Below are 22731 nucleotides of genomic sequence, written 5' to 3' on the forward strand. Positions count from 1 at the left end.
CGTGGTAGAACTAAGAGATTTGTTGTCCAGAATTCATTCACTGAAAAACTTGCGCTGTTTGATTGACAGCTCCAGCGATTGTAAAGGGAACATACTTTGATCACTTGCTATATATAATTTAATCACCGTTTAAATAACAGATCATATTCATCCTACTAAGAGAAACAACGTGAAGTTGACCATTTAGTCACTAGTGACTGTAAATGAATCTTTAGAAATTAACACAGTTACTTGCATGTTGTTGCATTACTGTTGAGTCCATATCGTAAAAGGCTGTTTGCAAAGCCTGTGCTGAAATGCAATTGATTTTCCAAAGAATCTACAGTGAAATGTACCGAATACAAATAATTAATGGTCAACTGAGACAATCACATTGTTGAAAATAATCATAATCCTAGCATTAAGATCCTTTGAAAGGTAGTGTTATTTTTAGTCCTGTAACGCTCTTCTCTCCTCGTCATCTCACCAAGTGGTATTCACTGCAGAGTCTATGATGGCCAGCTCCTCCACTCTGGACATCCAGTGGGGTGGAGAAGATAGAGAGCTCCACCGATTTGCTCTGCAGTGAGCACCTTCTCCATCTCACTAACACGACAGTGGATGGGACTAACGTTGCAATGATAAAGTAGGCATTGATTTCTTCTGTGGAGGCAGTGTTTCACCTATAGATAGGCACATTCCAGGATCAGTTGTTCAATAAAAGCTTTTATTAGACTAACAAGGAAGTTTTCACTTCTGAAACTTACAGGATGTTCTTATAGATGACCACTTTTATATATCAAAAGCTCAAGGAAAAGTTGATTTCTCAATTCATGACCCCTTTAAATCAGCATAAGTCAGTACAACAAATAATTTACATTAATCATTTCTTCTTCAATTTTTTTATTTTATTTTATGACCTAGGCATAATCATGTTCCTAGGTTTTGTTAGATTCAACCATCTGCTGCATACTTGAAAGCAAAAATTTGATATCGATGTGGTCAAAAACATCAATAATATAGGGCAAAAACATCTTGTGACTGACGTTATCTTTTATTTAGGTGGAAAAGCTTTTTAAACTTTTAAACATAGGCCATTATATACAGGCGAGATTCCTGTAGTGATTTTAATGGTGTGCTGCTTACCTCTCAGGAGTGACGGAGCCTCTCGAAGGATTGCAGCTCAGCAGGACGTACCGTGGAAGAGACTCTGGCGATTAATCACTTCCCTTTGGATGTGCTGTTTTGCTGAAACCCATTTCCTCTGGCCCTAAAAATCAGTGTGAGGAGCCAGTTTAAAGCCCACTGGGGAGGAAGGACAAACTTTGAGCTGTTGCTTTTGGCCCCTCAGGTTTATGTGGCTAGTAAAAATGTAGTGGCACCAGAAAGTGGCACCAGAGGGTGGTTGTGGTATTTAGATTAACAAAAAGCTAAGTTTAAATGTAGAATGTGGCATTATAGCTCTTCAGCTTTTATGAAAATGGTGTCAGTCCATTTTAGAAAATGGCTATCACCCTCTGGATATGGAAACTGGCACTGCATTTTGAACTACAATTAAAGCTCATCAAATTCAGTCGACTTGTATCTAGTTTGTTTACATGATCCATCAGTACTGTGAATATGTCAAGGGGTCTAACTCATGACCCTCACATTGCTCTCTGGGGTTTCAGATTGGTCTGGACGTTTGTTTAAGAATTCCATTTAACCCTGCAGCAAACAATCTTGTTCCTCTGTGAAAGGTGATGTCAGTTGTGATCAGTGGATGTCTACCTTGTCCTCCCCAGAGAGCAACAAATCCATTCTATTTGCAAACTTCTCTCATTGTTTCTCTCTCCCCTCTTGGTAGGTACAGCAAGAATCCAAACTTGAGACCTTACGCAAACAAGCATCGGAGGCCAATGCAATCACAACCGAAGGCAGTGCAGTGTCAAAGATCAGCAGAAACATGTGAGACCCATTTGGTGGAAAATAAGATTTTAGATGGGAAGGCGTGAAGATTGTACTGATTGTCAGCACAACGGGACAGAGGTACTGACGTTGAGATTGGTGTGAGGTATATAGTGGAGTAAATGCTTGAATGCACATCTTAAAGGTGCCCTAGAATTAAAAAATTGAATTTATCTTGGGATAGTTAAATAACAAGAGTTCAGTACATGGAAATGACATACAGTGAGTTTCAAACTCCATTGTTTCCTCCTCCTTATATAAATTTCATTTGTTTAAAAGACCTCAGAAGAACAGGCGAATCTCAACATAACACCAACTGTTACGTAACAGTCGGAGTGTACGCCCCCAATATTTGCATATGCCAGCCCATGATCGAGGCATTACACAAGGGCAGCCAGTATTAACGTCTGGATCTGTGCACAGCTGAATCATCAGACTAGGTAAGCAAGCAAGAACAATAGCGAAAAATGGCAGATGGAGCGATAATAACTGACATGATCCATGATAACATGATATTTTTAGTGATATTTGTGAATTGTCTTTCTAAATGTTTTGTTAGCATGTTGCTAATGTACTGTTAAATGTGGTTAATAAAGTTACCATTGTTTCTTACTGTATTCACGGAGACAAGAGCCGTCGTTGTTTTCATTATTAAACACTTGCAGTCTGTATAATTCATTAACACAACTTCATTCTTTATAAATCTCTCCAACAGTGTAGTGTTAGCCACAGAGCACAGCCTCAAACTCATTCAGAATCAAATGTAAACATCCAAATAAATACTATACTCACATAATCCGACGCATACATGCAGTATGCATGACGAATACTTTGTAAAGATCCATTTTGAGGGTTATATTAGCTGTGTAAACTTTGTTTATGCAATGATAGAGTCGAGAGCTCGGGAGGAGGTGGGGAGCGCGCGATTTAAAGGGGCCGCAACCTGAATCGGCGCATTTCTAATTATGCCCCAAAATAGGCAGTTATAGTCTTTGTAGACACATTCAGGGGACACCTTAGACTTATATTACATCTTGTAAAAAAAATGTTCGATGGCACCTTTAAGTATCACAGTCTGCATTTTAAAAACATGCAGAATTTTTGGACTAATGCATGGGATGCGTAAGAACATATTCGGGTCGTCTTTCACCAAAATTCAAAATAAAAACTGGTATTAAACATACTGTAAATAAATATTTAAATACTAAATAAATTCTTTACTTGTGTAAAGAAAATGTAAGCCTAATTTTAGAACTATTATAACTTTGTTTTTGCACCCCCCCCCCCATTCTTAATACAGTAATGTGAAAAATCCCATTCTCATTTCTGTAATGCAAACTAAGTAATACTTAATAAATAAAGAGAGTTTTATTATTCAGATTATAGAGAATAAAACTGATCAAATTTTTTATGATGCAAAAATGCTAATCCATTTTATTTCTTTTTATTTTTTAGAGATACGATATATGATACAATTATATAATTTTTTTGTAACTGAATGTCAAATACATGAGGTAGTGTAGCCATTTGCTAACAGTAGATGTTGCCACATCTACTGCCTTCCTCTATGAAGTTGTACTGTGTTATGTCGTTAGCTCATAGGAATTTCAAAGAGTTTAGCTATGGGCATAAACATTGAGCACATCTTTGAGATTCCCATAAACAGATTATTTTTGGCTGTACTTGACTTTTGACTCCTCTGCTCTGGATGTGCCTCAAACGGCATAACAAGATAGAGGTTGCGGTCAAGTGCTGTGAAGTTGTCGCTCTTTTGAAGACTGGTGGACATGAACTGTAAGACTGCAGAGGTCAATGAAATCAAATCTTCATGAGTGAGAGTCACTAAAGGGACATCAAAGAGAATCGAAAAAGCATGTCTAGCATGAAAGATGTAGCTGCTGTAGTGTACGGTTTCCATCTGTTAACATGCTAATAAAGATAATAAATAAATAACACTTGATTATGTGTCGTTGATCATCTTGAATTAAGTTACATGGCCTAGCTTATGAAGAGACAGCATAACTAAAGTCGAGATGAGGTTCTTTGGGAATCAAAGATATATGATCTATGTCTCTGGGTGTGTGTGCATGTCATGAGAAAAGTCAGTGAAGTTGATTGATTCTGACTGAGGTCCCGTTGTGACATGATGTCTTCTACCACACATGTGCTTGGGATTTAAAAGCACTTAAACCCGTGTTTCCCTCCAAGTGTAAGGCAATGATCATATTTCTGTCTCATCTCTCCCGTCTCATCTAATCAGTCTCACTTTGTACTCTTCAACCTTACTTTGCCAATGGGGAACAAAGTCCACCAACAAAAGATGCACTTTTAAGCAGAAACTGATTCCCTTAAGGTTGAAACCAAACCCTGTTTTCTCATTAATCCTTCCGGGGTCACGCATCAACTTGAGCAACCATGGAAACACAAACCAGACACTATGATTGACAGTGCAGGGGCAAAGATCAGGGGGCACATCCTTTGTGGTCAGTGGAAGCCACTGACAGACCTTCGCACCACTAATATTTGCTAGCCGATGTAGTTTGGTGAAAGGAAGTTCTCCATATGGTGGAGGAAATGAGTGGACAACCAAGTGGCTATGAAAAGGAAGCTCGTTTGCTGCTCGCTTTCAAATCATATGGTGTGTTTAGTCTGTATGGAATAACATCCAGCATTTAGAAGCATCAGCCTCAAATATTTTAGCAGATGTGGTCTAATGTTATATAGAAAACATTTCTGCTTTTTGAATTCTTAAATCTCTACTAATGTATCTCAATACTTTATTTGGGTCTTTGTCTGTGATATTCCTCAATTTAAAGAAATAGTTCACCCTACTATGAAAGTGAATAGGAATCCAGGCTGTCAAGCTCAATATTTAAACAAATAAAAGTATAAAATAATAATAATTCCAAGTCTTTTGACAGCCATAGACTACTATTACTTCTATCTTGGTTTGATGAACAGATACTTAACCCAGAAACTTTATTTAAGTCATTTTTGGCTGCAAAATGTGCCGTTTGCTGTCAGCTCAATAACTTTGTAAATTTGATGTGACCAATTTTGTGTTATGTGACTGATCATAACATGAGAAACTTGAATATTCAAATTTGCATTTTTTAGGTAAACTATTCTTTAAAACTGCAGTTTGAATTAGCATTCCTTTTCACCTCTCATATTCTGTTTTTCCAGGCAGGGACATCGAAGCAGGGGTCTGAGGCTCGTAGAGGCAAAAATCCAAAGGAAACCGAGCCCAGTGAGAAAGAGAAGGTGATAAAGGGTTTGAGTGCAATAGGAAACCCATCAAAATAACAATACTATGAGGATGGCAGGTGAGAATTTTGTGATGACACAGTCTTGTTGCTCTCAAATTCTCAAATTTCAGTATTATTTGAGACTGACAGTCATGCCCATTGTTTCCCAGGCTGTAAATACCTTCACCTTCAACAAGAATGTACTCTGGAGCATTGATGAATCCAAGAACTAGGATGACTGAGGGTTGGAATAGCTTGACAGTCTGCCAACCGTTAAGGTTTACATGAACTCTCTGCCTGCACAAAATCAGGTCCATGTTGTTACAAACACTTTTTTACTTGCAAAATTCTAAATCACCTTATCACTTGAAGCTTCAAGTTAATTCAGTGAAGTGGCGTAGAGCTGTCTGTGTGTGCGCGCGTATGTGTTAGAAGAAAAACATGTGGCCTATAGAGCACACATGATCCTTAGAGGAAGGTGAGGAGACGTTTTGAATAGTTCCTGACCAGATGGATGTTCTTAAGGTCATCTGGACATGTGAGAGTTGATGGACCGTGAATCCTCTTGTGCCAAACATTCGGAAGTTTATTCAGCAAGATTGGACCCGTTATGCAAGCTCACATTTTTTTGTCCAGATTGAGACAGATCGAGCTCAAAATAATTTTATAGAGATTTACTGTGTAAATTGGCCTCAGAGGATATTATTGCAAACATTGTTATTCATGCTGTTTCAGCGGTGGTGTGAAATAGATATAAATATAGCAGACAGATTGCTATGTTCTGACTGTCAAGCATTTTGCTTTAGTTCTATTCCAATCATTAATTTCTCCCTTGCTATCCTACAATTTTGATTGATAGTTATTTAGACGGGAGACATTTTTGTCTAACAAGTTGGTCATAGCAGCAAATTTTTGCCCACACTTGAGACTTTAAAAAAAGAAATTACTTATCATATATTAGTAGCAGATACAGAACAATCATCAACTGTCCAAGCAATTTTTGCAATATGATCCGCAAGGCCACTGCTGGGTGACAGTGATTGGACCATGGCCTGAGTGTGAAAGTTTTCTACGAGTCAGGACTGTGATTATCTTTATTTTTAGGGGTGTTCTGGCATCATAACTGGCCAAGGCTGCTGTACTTACTGTTGGAAACATTTCAGGGCTACACAGATCCTATTTTAGAGGACATTCAATACCTGACTGTCTTTCCAATGACTTCTGGGAAAGACTCTTTGAATTTATAGTGATTTTCAGCTTCTTATTTAAAACAGGCCAAACTCTGATGCAATTTCTCACTGAAATTTAAATAAATTGTCAAGCACATCTCTTAAAGGGACAGTCCACCCCCTAAATTAAAGCTCTGTCATTATTTACTCACCCTTTTCTTTTGTCTGTGAAACAAAAGAAGATGTTTTGAAAAATGTTCACACTGCTCTTTTCTATACAATGAAAGGTAAATTGTAACCAGGGGCTGTCAAACTCCAAAAAAGGACAAAAAAGCATAATATTTTTTTTCTATATTACATATTGACTATGCATATGGATATTAAATTGTTTAAATTATTAAATAATTAATAGTTGGATCCTTAATGTTTCTGTATTACTATTTTAGCTCATTACTACAATGTGTGCTAGAAGAACTATGTTAATAATAAATCTAAGACATTAATAATGCCTAATAGATTTTGAAAGCAGGAGTCTTTTGAAATTGAGGTCTTGAATGGGTCTGTTAACCAGTATTTACTCTTCACCCATCATGCACTCTTCATTAAAATACTCATCCCTCTGTCTCTATGGTAACACAATTCTCTGAGATGCTGCTTAGAGAGTGTGAGATGGAGTGTGTTTGTATATGTGTATTTCTTTGTGTGTGTGTGTGTGTGTGTGTGTTAATTGTACTTGTGCTCATTTTCTGAATGTCTGTGACAGATTATCACAGATGGAACATGTTGGACGTCACCTTAAGCAAGCCTGAAGCATTTCCTTTACCATAACACTCACTCTTGGCTGTTTCAATGAATAATTCATCACAGACAGGTGAGACTTGCCCTTCTCTTCATCTCTTCAGCCCTTCTTCTTTTCTTTGAGCTGTGAATACAAGACAAGAAGTTCTCATTGGGGTTTCATGTATTCAGGGAAACCTCACGTTGGTTACATTTAGTTATGATACCCTCTATGTGGCAGTCATGTATGAACAGATGATCGATGGTGTCTTTACAAGGTAAAGCCGTCATGACAGAAAAAAATACCATGCCCACGTTTAAACATTCAGCTATGAATAAACCAATGTTTATCCTTAATGTCCATTGGCCACATCAGTGGGTAGTCAGCACATTAAAGCCATAAAAGCACTTAGTAATGGGAATAATTGAAAGTCTGCAAGCTGTGCTAAGCAATAACAGCTTTTGTATGTGTGTTTGTGTGTGTGGGGTCTGTAGTGTGGCAAAGCTCGTTTTGTTCAGCGTGACCAGTCTTAACAAGCATGGCAGACCCTGATGGACACTACAATCTCATAAACATGGTCTAGCAGAGGTCAAAACTCAAAAGAATTCACATATTTGAAAGGATCAGGAACAGCTGTTGAAAACAAAAATGAAAATAGGCACATTTCTGAAATAATATTTCCTCATATTGTTTATCAAGAGCTATTTGGACTGTTATTTGCACTTATGCAAATTTTATGGGGAATTCTCACGTGTATATTTGTATAAATTTGCTCTATGATTTATCCAGATTATTCTAAATAAAGGAGCATATGTGGTTAGTTATTAGCATAATTCACACCCAAACCCTTATCTCCATATAAGGAATTAACGCACTACCACTCCTGCCATTCATCGCTGCAAACATATCCTTACGCTATTCAAAGATATGCTCTTGTGCCACTTTTCCACCATCGGGTCAAACCATTCTCATTGCTTAACCGTTCCATTCTGTGCCAATCTGAAGAACCCCCTTGGTAACGCTAAAGTTTACAGACTGTATAAGATGTAAACAGCGACCCCTGTTATGGAGGATGATCAGATATTTCTTTTAATTTTATTATTATTAACTTGTGTTATTTTGCTCAAATAGCCCACTTGGACAGCTACAGAGAAACTGATTGCCAGGCAACAGTCAAATGACCAATCCTGAGTGGTGACGTCACTTATACACATTCTACCAGCATGGTAGAATGAATTCCGAGCCGAGAACGGTTTGTAATCATGCTGTGCTGAACCAAGCTCAAGTGGAAATATAACTGAAACCATTTCCTTACCATTCTTCGAACCATTTGGCCCGATGGTGGAAAAGTGGCTTTGCTTGTGTGGAAAAAACTTAGTGTAAAGCCAAGTAGGCAATCCTCAACTGAAACAAAATAAACACCTTTTAATATAGGGCTAGAATGTACGGGATTGTGTTTTAGTCATTAGTCAGCTTTTTTTATGCAGATTCTGTCCCAAATAGAGTTATAATGCACATCATTTTTGTCACTCTAAAATAAGTTAGACATTGTAGGGTCACTTAATTGTTCAATTTGTTTTTGTGCTAATGAAATGAGTAAATGCATGCTCACATTTAGTCTAGAATGATCTACAGTGACCATCATCTTCACACAGCGCACATAATACCTCTGCACTTACTCCTGATTTCTCTCAACATGGAGAGCGGTGTCAGTCAATGAATGTTTTACTTGGAAAAAAAAAATGTAATCTGATTACGTAACTGTTGTTGTTGTTGTTTTGTAACTGTTGATATTTTTAGTTATTGAATTCAGCAGGTCAGTTTTTTTTTTTCCCCATGGATGAAAGATTACAAAGATTTCCCATTTTATATTGTCAAACTATCCAAAGTCATTTTCCACATGCTGTTATAATGCTTCTTTATGTTCAGAATGTGCTTTGCTGCTGTGGATAAAATTGTGTTAACTGGTCCCAGTTGGGTCACAGGCATTAACACATGCAGGTGCACATATGTTTAATACCAGCCATCGGCACAGACCTGTCAACTCTCTCTCAGGCTGAGGTTTAAACCTTCTGGTGCTGCATTAATATTGAAAGGACCCCCCTCTGCAGTTGGTCACATGCTAAACTCCTCAGATATAAAGCCAAAGGGTGAGATGCCCCACTGCCCAATCAATCCCCTCACACTTTCCCGTATAGTGCAGATTAGGGCACCAAGGCTGATGAGGTGGCCGTGGCTCCATCACGACAGCAGGGTAGTTTTCCTCTGAGGAGCAATCAGTCATCTGCCATCAGCTGGGCTCAAGTTTGAAAATCTCAATGAAATAATCTGAGCTAAAATAAAAACAAATAAATCACAATTGTGCATTACAATCACTGGATTATATTTTAGGTTAACTGCAATTAGCTGTTTCTGAACTGTTTGTAGTTTCTATAGTAATGGCGACCACCATCCGCTATTGTCCCTATACTTTATGTTGTTGGTAATGTTACAAAACTTGGTAACACTCTATTTTAAGGTGACGAAGTTCCTAATAACTAATAAGTTCTAATAAATAAGCTAATAAATAAAGTGTAACCAACTTTTACTAGGAAGTTTTTTGCAGATCTTGAACAACCATTTATATTGTTTTCACACACTTTGCCACTTATTTGCTAAATTGATTGATCTATCAACAAGAGTGTAGTTTTCTCAGCTCCGTTTAACACATTTTATCCACACAATATTTTATATCCATTTGTATCCCGATTTTTTTTTTTAAGGCAACACAGAAAATCTGGGGAAAATATCTGCCTGTTCCATTTGGTTTTGACTGTAAACTATGTATGAAATTAAGCCTTTAATTATAACATTGATTGTGTTTACAAGTATCAAGAATCAGCTCATTATATAAACCTGTCAACATAAGTCAAAATTAATTTTGAAATTGACATGGTTTTTCTCTGGTTTTGACATAAAAACAAACACATATGCACACAAGATGTGCACATGTTGAACAAAGCCATCTGAATGTCTGTAAAGGAGAGTGATTTTGGGGAAGTGGACAACAATCCGGAAATGGATTTAAACTATTTATGGCTTTTACCTGATTAAAAAAAAAACAAAAAAAACACAGTTTAAGATGTTTACATGACCTTATGTTGTTGGGATGTTAAGCATAATCGGTATAAGATCATACATGTAAACACACTCATTGAAATGTTGGGAGGATGTTCCTACTTTTAAGATCCCACATCTGTGCTTTGTTTCTCAACCATCCATGTCGCAGATGGTCAGATGGCTGTATTCTTGGCCAGACAAATGTTTCATAACACCTTTTTTAGGCTATGGTATGTATAATGTATATTGCCATGCTGCTAATGGGGCAGAAGTCTGCTATGACGCTAGTGAGGGCTAATGGGAGTTGACAGCAGAGAGCTGCCTGATGTCCTCAGTGGCCAAGAGCAGTCGGCTCACATTTACATTGATGACAGCTGATTAGAGGAGCACCAACCTCTGACTGACAGAGAAACATAGAGAAAGAGGGAGAGAGACATCGATAGTTCTTTGATTTCTTCATGAGTGACTCATTTTCATGTTGGAGAATCAGTTTTAATCAACACTTCGGCGCTGCATGTTCCTCTTTGCAGTTTGAAGTCGGTGGAAAAATAACCGCAAGCTACATAGCGCATGTGGAATGAGCACAAATATTTTTATTCATCTTTTTTTTTTATCATGGTCTTTAAGCTCAAACTCAGTTTTTGCACTTAATTACTTCAGGCTGTAAATGAATTAGTCCTAATCATGGCAGTTATTTCACTGAATTGTAATTATGGTGTCTTTTACAGATAAAAGCTTGTTTGATGTGGATAAAACAAACCTTAATTTACTCACAACCCTCTCTCTCTTAACACACACACACACACACACACACACACACACACACACACACACACACACACACACACACACACACATCTTTTATCAGCTTCAGTTCATAGCCAGGTCCTATCAGTGTTTCATATTTCCCATAGTGCTATTTAAGACCTGACAGAATAAAATCCCCCAGGCCCTGAGCAGAGGTATCAGACATGCACACACACATATATACATACACACAATAGTTAAAGAGGTATATGAAGGCTTTGCACTGCACAGACTAGAGCAAAAGGCTCTGTGCCACGATCAAACAGAATAATTATAAAGAAAGAAAATTAAGAACATGCAGAGAATAGTTAAGATAGTCTTGTGTTTTTTGTTCCTGTACATGCTCATATAAGTTATCAGGAGAGTCTGCACTAAGGCTAGAAAAACATATTCAGGATTGGGGGGGACCATATGCAATAACTTATTTAATATGGGCAAAAATCCTATTATCGAATGGGATACATCACCCTCAATGTTTGTGGTGGTTATAGTATTGGTTTATAGCCCATCTTCATGGGTGATACAGGCACTATGAGAAGGAGGTGTCACTCAAAAATGGGATACTGAATTCCTTCACAAAGGTTTCTTCTGAAAAGCCATTAGCATAGGATACATATGATGGTTACTTTAAATAATTTTGCCATTTATGATCATGTGATCCTAGGTGGCGCCTCCTCAAGATTCATTTTGAAACTTAATATTGAAACTTAATACTAATACACTATATTGCCAAAAGTATTGGGACACCCCTCTAAATTATTGAATTCAGGTGTTCCAATCACTTCCATGGCCACAGATGTATAAAATTGAGCACCTAGGCATGCAGACTGCTTCTACAAACATTTGTGAAAGAATGGGTCGCTCTTAGGAGCTCAGTGAAGTCAAGCGCGGTACCGTGATAGGTTGCCACCTGTGCAATAAGTCCATTCGTGAAATTTCCTCACTACTAAATATTCCATGGTCAACTGTTAGTGGTATCATAACAAAGTAGAAGCAATTGGGAACAACAGCAACTCAGCCACGAAGTGGTAGGCCACATAAAATCGGGCAGGGCCAGCGCATGCTGAGGCACACAGTATGCAGAAGTCACCAACTTTCTGCAAAGTCAATAGCTACAGACCTCCAAACTCCATGTGGCCTTCAGATTAGCTCAAGAACAGTGCGTAGAGAGCTTCATGGAATGGGTTTCCATGGCCGAGCAGCTGCATCCAAGCCTTGCATTACCAAGTGCAATGCAAAGCGTCAGATGCAGTGGTGTAAAGCACGCCACCACTGGACTCTAGAGCAGTGGAGACGTGTTCTCTGGAGTGATGAATCACGCGTTTCTGTCTGGCAATCTGATGGACAAGTCTGGGTTTGGTGGTTGCCAGGAGAACAGTACTTGCCTGACTGCATTGTGCCAAGTGTAAAGTTATGGTGTGGGGTTGTTTTTCAGAGGTTGGGCTTGACCCTTTAGTTCCAGTGAAAGGAACTCTTAATGCTTCAGCATACCAAGACATTTTGGACAATTTCATCCTCTCAACTTTGGCCCCTTCCTGTTCCAACACAACTGCGCACCAGTGCACAAAGCAAGGTCCATAAAGACAAGGATGAGTGAGGTTGGTGTGGAGGAAATTGACAGGCCTGCACAGAGTCCTGACCTCAACCCGATAGAACACCTTGGGGATGAATTAGAGCGGAGACTGCGAGCCAGGCCTTCTCATCCAACATCACTGCCTGACCTCACAAATGTGCTTCTAAAAGAATGGTCAAAAATTTCAATAAACACACTCCTAAACCTTGTGGACAGCCTTTCCAGAAGAGTTGAAGCTGTTATAGCTGCAAAGGGTGGGCCAACTCCATATTAAACCCTATGGATTAAGAATGGGATGTCATTAAAGTTCAAAACTTTTGGCAATATAGTGTATTTCCTAAATATTTTAAATTTGTTTATTTTTAATAAACACAACTGGCAATACTTAAAGTGAAATGAGACGCAACAAGGCAATATCCTAGGTGGCCCATCCTCAAGATTCTTTTTGAAAACTGAGGTCATTATTTTTTAACTTGTTTAAAAAAAATAAAAAAATAAAAAACTCCAATTGCATTAATCTCATGCACTCGAGGACTATTAGTATATATATATATATATATATATATATATATATATATATATTTACATATTTTAATGTTGTTTGTTTTGTTTTGTTTTATCAAGGACTAAATCCTAAATAAAGGCTAATTGAATAAATTTGGCAGTATTCTACTTGAAACTATCTTGAAGGGAACTATCTTGAAGGGATAATCCAGCCAAAAATTTAAATTCTGTCATTTACTCACCCTCATGTCATTTCAAACCTGCATAACTTTATTTAAAAATGTTATTGTGAAGAATGTCTGGTATACCAAACATTTGTAGCCCGTTGACTTCCATTGTATGGGGAAAAAAGACATTTCTCAAAATATTCTTCTATGTTCTATATGAAGGACACTGTTTTGGAATGCCATGGGGGTGAATAAATGATGACAGAATTTTCATTTTTGGCTGAACTATATCTTTAAATTTTAGTTTTGTTGCAACATTATCAAGTTAACATTCCAATTCAGAGAGAGAGAGGTGAGTGTTTGAAGGTGAGTAGGAAGGTAAGACAAGCATGAACATTGAGAACGTGTGAAGCGAGAAATGCACCTCACGCATCAGCTAATGCCAAATTAAAGGTGTAAATTAAAGTTCTAGCTGTAAAACACTGAAGAGCACTTTCTGCTTTGAGAGAACCATGTCAGTTTTGCAGCACAGTGGTTGAACTGAACTCTTAGTTGAGGTTTTGATCAAAGGAAAACAAATTCCATCTTTTTGACCTGTGGGAGATGGATGGTATACCTAGTTTTTCAATATGCTTGAATTTGTGATTGACATCTTGCTGTCTATCATAGCCTGACCTCCACACCTATTTTAATGAGCTCCATACCATGATGGTTATCACAAATAAAGACCATATGAGTCTATTCAGTCATATGCAGTCATCTTTAAAGAGATACTTCACCCATGTTATTTTAAACCTGTTTGACTGACTTTTTTCTATTGAGCACAAAAGGAGATTTATTATATATATTATACACACTACCATTCAAAAGTTTGGGTTTGGTAAAATTTGTAATGTTTTTGCATCTCTTAGTTTCACCAAGGCTGCATTTATTTGATCAAAAATACAATAAAAACAGTGATATTGTGATATATTATTACTGATTAAAATAAATGTTTTCTGTTTTAATGTATTTAAAAATTTTAATTTATTCCTGTGATGGAATCATTGTCTTCAGTGTCACATGATCCTTCAGAAATCATTCTAATATGCTGATTTGGTGCTCAAGAAACATTTGAAACAGTTGCTTATTTTATGTGAAAACCATGATACCTTTTTATGATTCTTTGATGTTCAAAAGAACAGCTTTTATTTGAAATTGATTTTTTTTTTTTTTTATGTAACAGCATAACTGTCACTTTTGACAAATTTCCTTGTACTTTAAAATAATATTACTGACCCTCAACTTTTTAATGGTAGTATTAAACATTGACTATGAATTGTTATATTAGTGGGCAGGATTTATGAACAATGATTAATTTTGTGTGTGTTTATAATAACGTCACCTCATCAGTCAAATGCTCATCAGTGTAAAATGCCATGTCTCATTAGTACCTCATTTGTCTGATTGAAAATTAGCATGTCACGTTGAGAGTGTTTCTCGCCCCCGAGTAGCGTCTTACCTGTGCTTTATGCAAACACTGTCTTGTGACTCTGTGCTGGTGGATGTATTTAATTTAAGATGCAAACTCAGTTAAAATTAGAACTGATCATTATAACTAAATATTTATGATTCAAAGTGGCATTGCTGCCAAGCTTCCCCCTACTTATCGGTGAGAGTAATGAGCAAGAGGTCACATGAGGTTACAGCGCTTGAACTTTTCAGCTCATGCAGCAGAAATGTTGCTCAGGTATGGCGGTTTTAATTGACTCATTTTGGAAAGAGGTCTCCAGGTTAACCATTCGAATCATTTTGTTCCTGCTGAATTTGCTTTTTTGAAGATTATATTATAATATGCCTTGTGAAAAGGACACACATACAATATGCATGCTAGTGCAGAGGTTACACATTTAATTGGAGGGTATGGTCTCTATATGTCTGGGGAAAGGTAAATGTGCTTCATATTTTATTATATTGTTTCATAGCATATTATGTTTTGATATATTTTTTATCATTTTGTTACAGGAATCTAGAAATTAAAATCTTTTATATCTCATATATGAAATTTTAGCAATAAACATTCTGATGGCTTCCATTGCTTTGGTTTTCTCAAAAAGGTGCTTTTGATTACATTTAAATTATTGTTAGTACTTACTTTTCAGTTCTTTTTAAATAATTTAAGAATACTTTTACAATACATGCACTTTCCAAGTATGTAAATTGTACTATAAATGGTTTCAGAGCTGATCAGACTATAAATTATGTCCTGGTAACATTTGGTAACATTCGAATTGATATATTGATATATATTATTGACATATTTTATATTTAACATTTGGGGGGAAGATGGCAAAGCAGCTTCTTATTCAAAGTAAGGGGGATCAAGTTCAGCAGATTTAATCTGTAAGGGAAACAACCTAGTGTTATTTGGCTTTTAAACAAGAAATATTGCTGCTATAACATACATTTCTTTTGACAGGCCTTGCAGTGAGGTTTATATAGATCCATAGCAGTGGAAATCAAGGCTTGGGTTTTGTTACTTAAGGAGGTTAATGATGTGGAGCACACTGCAACCAATCACAAACATTCCTCAAGGATTAATAAAAGGGCAGCTGTGACATCACTGTAAGATCAGAGCCACATGTTGTGTTTTTTGGCGTTTAATCCGAACCACAGTGAGCTTGCACATGCACCAGATACCTCCTACTGCGCACTGACATCTGGGTAAGATATAGCATGTCTCTTGAAAACATACATCCTATTGGGAATTCCTGGAGCAGATGTGTGAATGTGTGGCTATGCTGGTTATCACATTAAATTACAATGTCATCTAACACTGCTGCCATTCTTATCTACTCACACTTTCTTTCAGGGATTGAGATGCTCCTACTCAAGTCACTTTAAAAGCTTTGACGCATGACATTTTATTTTGAATGTCACCCTTGAGCTATGGATAACATGCTGATATTTAAACACCAGTGTCATGCAAATTTGCTTCTTTGATTATACTTGAACATGCATTGAAGAACCAAGAGGGGAATGAGAGCATCTTTTTGTCTTCAAATATTGTTTATTTGTTTGCATGTCACCCCTGAAAACATTTACAGTATTCATTTAGCATATGCTTTTATGAGCAAACTACACAGAATAGTACACAGATAGATGAGAAGTAAAATTGCAGAAGAGAAGAAAAGAGAAATGCCCCCCCCCCCCCCCCCCACACACACACACACACACACCTTCCACCAAAAAAATAAATAAATAAATGCACAAATTGGATCAATTGGTCAAAGGAGTGCAAAGAAAATTGCACGACAACCTACTTTATTCTGAGCTTTTATGACATTTATGACATGCTTATCCTTATGTCCACAACAGGAAGAAGGATTAACTGTTTTTAATTCAGGGGGATTTAAACATGTTCAGATGTAGCTCAGTGATTCAGGGCTTTAGTTGCTCTCGCTGCCCTAAATCGAGGCAACTGTGCAAATGCGAGTATGTCAGCATCTCTGACCATAGACTACTGCACTGATGAGTCATTAAACAGCCGGTTCATACATTTCTTAATTTTTCAAAATTATTTTATCATGATTGCCACAAAAATATTAAAGGGGTCCTATAATGCCCCTTTTACAAGTAATATAAGTCTCTTGTGTCCCCAGAATGTGTCTGTGAAGTTTCAGCTCAAAATACCACACAGATTTTGTGTGTGTCCCTTTAAATGCAAATGAGCTTCTGCTCCCGGCCCACTTTCCAAAAGAGGGCGGAGCTTTAACAGCTTGCGCATCAGTTGCTCAACAACAACAAAGCTGGAGAATCTCACGCAGCCAAAATGACAATTTTTGGTAACTGTGTTCAGCTTTACATTGTTCAAACAAGAATCGGACACTGATGGAAAGACTCAGGAAGAACTTTTAGAATGCAACTGGATGTTTCTGAACGGTTAGTGGATACATTTATGTAGTTGCTGTGGAGTTGATTCAACTCATCGACTAGCATATGACGTCATGATAAACTTTTGTGCGAATCCAGCATTGAATTGACCTTTGTTTGTGAAGCACCCCAACGTAAAATGACAGCATGGTAACAACACTCTACTACAACAACTCTTCCTCCTCTCTAAAGCAGCCCAACATGGCCTCGCCCCCTTTATTTAATGTTCTCAAGGGCAGGGTTTATGTAAATTTTAGGGTTAGTGATGTCACTAACCCGGGAAGAAGCTCGTTGTAGTCTCTACCAGCTGTTTGTTGTAGTCCTTAAACAGCAAATTCTTTAAAATAAAATATCTTTGAACTTTGAGCATCGTAACTATGCAGATGTTGTTTATGCTCTAACAGCAACATTACACTCTGACTAAAGTTAAAAAAAAGTGAAATCATAATAAGCACAACTGTTGAAATTGCTCCTTTTGTGTTACATGAGAGAAACAATGTCATATGGTTTTGGAATGACATGAAAGCAAATAAAAAATTATAATTTTTGTGTGAACTATTCCTTTAAATGGAAAGGTTGTAGCGTACATAGACAGTTCATACAAAGACAAGATAGTTCAACTCTTTTGTATCCAGCAGACTGCAATAATGTATCTTAAGGCTGCGGTGACCCACATCAGTAGTTCCTGCATTTTCCTCCTGCATTTCTCATTGTATTCATCTAATCCCAAGTGAATTAGATCTTGTAAGTCCAGTTCTTGGATCATTCTTTTTCATCCCCTAAAAAAGACCCACACAACCATATTTTTCTTGTTCTGAAACCATCACCTCCACTTCAGTTGAATCCTTCATGTCTTCAGCCCATTTCCTTGGTCACTAGAGCATTGGATTTTGTATATTCAGTACATAGTTCAGATTTGGAGCATGTCTCCGCAGCGTTCACCAGGCTAGTCATCCAAATAGGGGCCGTCTGTGGTTTTCTGGGGCGGCAAGTAAGAGTTTGAGGTGGGTTTTATTCAGCCAACTCTGACAGGATGATGGTTACACAACCTTGCTGGCCGCGGGTTGTGAGGAAAGAGGCTCTTTCAGACGGGGGGCCATTTGAAAATGAAACCATTGTTGTTATTCGTGGGACACCTCAGTTTGTAACAGCCATGATTAGATCCATATGTGACCTGCAGTGAAGCTTAGTTTCAGCCCTGGGAACAAGGAAACCTGGGACACTCAGTCTGTTGTTACTGTATTTACTGTAAGAGATAGTAGGTCGCTTATATCAAAAGCCAGCATGCAAACCACAGACAAAACATTGTTAAAATATGACCGCTTTTCTGAGGTGACAAGGCGGAAACATGCATAAGCCTTAGTTAAACTGTCTCTCTCTCTTTTGAAACCGCATTGTGTTAGTTGCATCAATTCAGGATCTGGAAAAGATCAAGCACAAGCGGACTATCATCTTTTAAGCTACTTGTTCCAAAGATTGACAGATTGATCTTTTAGGCAAAGCAGCCTGTCTTTCCATAACTCAAAACAGATTTGATAATGCTAGCCTGCTAAAAAGAACAGATTCATGATGGTTAATGCTGGTTTGGTGCTGTTAACCAACAAAAATGCTGGTCAACAAGCATGCTCTTTTTTGGTAAGAACTCAACAAAAATAATGTTTGGAAAATAAATTTGAAAAGTCTTTCTGTGGTAATGCTGCTGATTACCAATAAAATTATTTTGATTTGATTTTTAATCATTTTGAGTCATTTCGACAGTTCGTAAATGCAACAAAACATGCTTAAGTTAATTAAATAAAATCAGTTAACAATTTCATGAACAATTGAACAAGCATTCAGAACTAACTGGTTAAAATGTAAATTTCTAGTAGAAACACTGGGAAGGTAACAAACCATATCTGCTTTCATGAATATGCAAATGTAAATTAAATAGCCAGCATTGATGTTCAGTGAACTGCTTTGGAAACAGTGTTGCTGAACTAATCTAAACTGTTCTCAAAACACGACGGCTTAATTTGTTTAGAATCCAGCTGGAGATAAAAGCAGCAGCTACTATAGTTGTTTTCAGTTGTTTGGAAGGATAGATTCAGAAGAGGTGTAGAATTTTATAGGAAGTCCACTGAAGTCTCTCCTCTCTTTGCTGTAGGTATATGACTTGCAGGCAAACACGGCTATCTCTTTCCCATTTAAATGCTAATGAACAGTAGGCTGGAGTCCTGAGAGTGGTGGCGGAGGCTGTGCATTTTTAATGTGTTATCTCAAAGGTAAAAGGTAGCAAATCCTGTGCCGTGACTGAGGGGAGAGTACATGATCAGTCATTACATGCACCAGAGCTGATCTGACCTGTGTGTGTGTGTGTGTGTGTGTGTGTGTGTGTGTGTGTGTGTGTGTGTGTGTGTTTGTGGTTGTGTGTGAGCAATCATGCTTATTGCTGCAGGCATGCCTTGAAAGAAATTAGGCAAAACAAAGCACAGATATTTATGAACATGATCAAGTGTGTTTGTGTATGTAGTCTTTTTGTGTCCATGCATGAATCAACTCTATTAGCTGTAGAAGAGGGTTTTGTGTGTTACTTTAATAAGATATTTTAATTTAAAAGAGGTCCTGTTATGCTTTTTTTTTTTTACATTTTCAACTATCTTTTGTATGTTATGTTGCTGATTGAGCATGAAAAATGTCTGCAAATTTGCAAAGCACGATGTTCACTCCCTGAAACGTCTTGTTCAGCAACACTGTTTCCAAAGCAGTTCACTGAACATCAGTTTAAAAGAGGTCCTGTTATGCTTTTTTTTTTACATTTTCAACTATCTTTTGTATGTTATGTTGCTGATTGAGCATGAAAAATGTCTGCAAATTTGCAATGCACGATGTTCACTCCCTGAAACGTCTTGTAGTCTTGTTTTTTTTCCCGGGAATATACACGTCGCAACATTCCTCATTATGGTAAGGGGCTTGGCATTTCCGAAGCACGCTTGAAGCGGTTGACTAATCACAACACACTGGTCCAGCAGACCAATTAGAGCACATTTCATTTTTCGGAAGGAGGGGCTTTAAAGAGACCGGAACGTCTTGGTTACTGTCATAACCCTCGTTCCCTGATGGAGGGAATGAAGATGTTATGTCGACTGACATATGGGATCTCGATTGAGGCTCCCAAGTGAAGACCCCATATGTCAGTCAACAATGTTAAAGTGACTGACAGGAAGGGAACTAAACATCTAAGCATCAATTGCCAACTATGGTGGCAAATTCCATTGAATTGTGTTGGTGGACATATTTGGCTTTGTGAACCGCACCCCAGAATGTTACTGAGAGATTGGAAATAGAGATGCTGCAACAATGTAAAATATGTAAAAAATAGCCTAATGTTTTTTTTGTTTGTTTGTTTTTTTGAACATTCAAGCATGAAAACCTATTCTAGTAGACCCCAAAACAAATTCAAGACTTTGTAAAAACTGTATTTTTTTCTCCCCCCCCCAATCAATAGCATTGCATACTGTATAGTTGGCACTACATTCAATACATTTGGTTTGAAACTTACTTCTGGATCGTTAAAAAAGTATGTTCTATATGCTATATACTATGAATGTGTGTAATATGAATGAAGCTACTACATCCGCCGTGTTTTCACCGTCATGTGACCTAAGGCAGCAGTTGGTCGCTTTACTTCCATCCAGAAATCCATCCTTTGGCGTCATGAGATAGTAAAGTGTGGATGCGCACTTCAGAATCTTGCTGTAAATAGTAGGTCATCTGGGTACTTTTCACCTACTGTTTTATGAATACTGTGAATTCTGACAAACTACTCAACTCAAACTCGACTGTTTTTCACCTACTATATCGTATGAAAGTAGGCATATTTGGATGCAGGGATTGTCTTTGACATAGGGGGAATACATCCCCACCTCTACAGAAAAATAATAGGATGTAGACAATTTTCCCTTGACCTCCATCTTTGAAGTAACTACAAAAGAATTATGTCATTTCCTCCAATCCCTCTTTTCCCTGATTTTAAGTGCTAAGTGTTTTTCCATTCTACTATAATGCCCTTCACAGAATCCATCCATTTCCCCAGACGTTTTTAACTATTATCAAAGATAATGTCGGAAGAGGCCGTGGATCCCACTCACAATATTCCATACGGTCATATCTGATTCTAACACACTCCATAAAAATCCCAAGACATCTGTCTCGTTTTGAATGTCATTTTGATTTGATCTAAATTACCCAGCGTCTGGTTGTACAATCATGTGTTTGATAATAATCATAAATGAGATTATGAGGCGTCACAAAGAACCGCAAAAATCATTCAGATAATTAAAAAGTAGTGATAACCATAGAGTACATGTTAAGGTTACAGGCCTGCAGCTATGAATTACATGGAAATATTTGCATATAGATGGATATAATGGAAAATTATATGAACTTGAGTGGCCAGTTTTGAATACTAAGCAAATGTTTTGGGTTTTGGGTTGATTACACTAAATTAAACCTTTACGAACAGACCACACATAAATCATACTTAATCCACTCATCCGGTGTGTATCGCTATCTCCTTTCTATTTTATGAAATAGATTGGAATATACTCACATGCATGAGCCTGTGCTTTGACTGACTGCTGATGCAGAGATAATGAGATGCTTTACTGAGCTGTGAGTGGTAATTACCTTGGCTTGGTGTGTGAATATCAAGGCCATTCCGTGTCTCTGTGTCATTGTCGTCCTGGATCACACCTGTTATCTGTCTGCTTGAGCCAACTGCAACCAGCCACTTATAGACTTACACTCTCACTTACAGTACTCAGCTTAATCATTTTTGTTTAATTGTCTCGTATTCAAGGATACTGTTGTGTGCTACATTTGGTCTTCATTGCTGAGGCTTTTGAAATCCAGGCCCAGTGAGTCATTTGGGCTATTGAGTCTTCAGACTTTCTGTCTGTTTCCTTTAGTGCTCAAACACACACTCGCACAGAATGACATGCTTCGTTAGAAGACAGTCAGGTGTTGAAAGGAAGAAATCTCTCCCTTATCTGCCTATCTTCATCTGTGCTTCTTCAGTGGCCTCACCAGACAGACAGAGAGAGAGCTTGCACACACATTCCAATTTCAAAGAGAAATCTTGGAGAGATTCATCCGTTATCACAGAAAAACTATGTGACTGATTTGAACTCTAGCCCGTATATTTTATTGTTTTAAAGAGCAGTTTATTTTTACTATCATAATAGGCTCGTTATCATTTAGTTTTAATAGATTTTTTGGCTTTTCCCCCCTTATTTTGCTAATGAAAACATCACATGGAATGTTGCATGTTCTAGCATGTAATCTAATAAAGGTAATATTTTTTTTTTCACGCTTTTTATAGACCCATTTGGAGATCGTATCAAGTATAATAAGAATAAGTGCTGTAAATGGCATTATAGAGACAAATGTTGCTTTTAATAAATTATGCCACTCAAAACACCAATAGAGACAGACTGCATATAAATTGTTATATTGACACACACATGCACACAGGTTTGTTCTGCTATCAAAATGAGGACATTCCGTA

General features: G+C 37.5%; 1 protein-coding gene across 3 annotated transcripts in view; it reads left to right on the top strand.

Moving 5' to 3' along the window:
* Nucleotides 1-1161: 1161 nt before the first annotated feature.
* sema3fa (sema domain, immunoglobulin domain (Ig), short basic domain, secreted, (semaphorin) 3Fa) overlaps nt 1162-22731 on the top strand; it is a 70499-nt gene continuing 48929 nt past the window's right edge. The window contains exons 1-5 of one of the 3 annotated variants that reach the window (XM_048198792.1): nt 1162-1261; nt 1826-1926; nt 5113-5252; nt 5345-5485; nt 7107-7214. The gene's annotated coding sequence lies outside the window, so the exon portion shown is untranslated. Of the gene's footprint in view, nt 1262-1809; nt 1927-5112; nt 5253-5344; nt 5486-7106; nt 7215-22731 lie in introns of those variants that run through there. The other 2 variants (XM_048198793.1, XM_048198795.1) reach the window with 2 other exon arrangements.

The sequence above is a fragment of the Megalobrama amblycephala genome, linkage group LG8 (assembly GCF_018812025.1).
Source record: "Megalobrama amblycephala isolate DHTTF-2021 linkage group LG8, ASM1881202v1, whole genome shotgun sequence".
Classification (NCBI taxonomy): Eukaryota; Metazoa; Chordata; class Actinopteri; order Cypriniformes; family Xenocyprididae; genus Megalobrama; species Megalobrama amblycephala.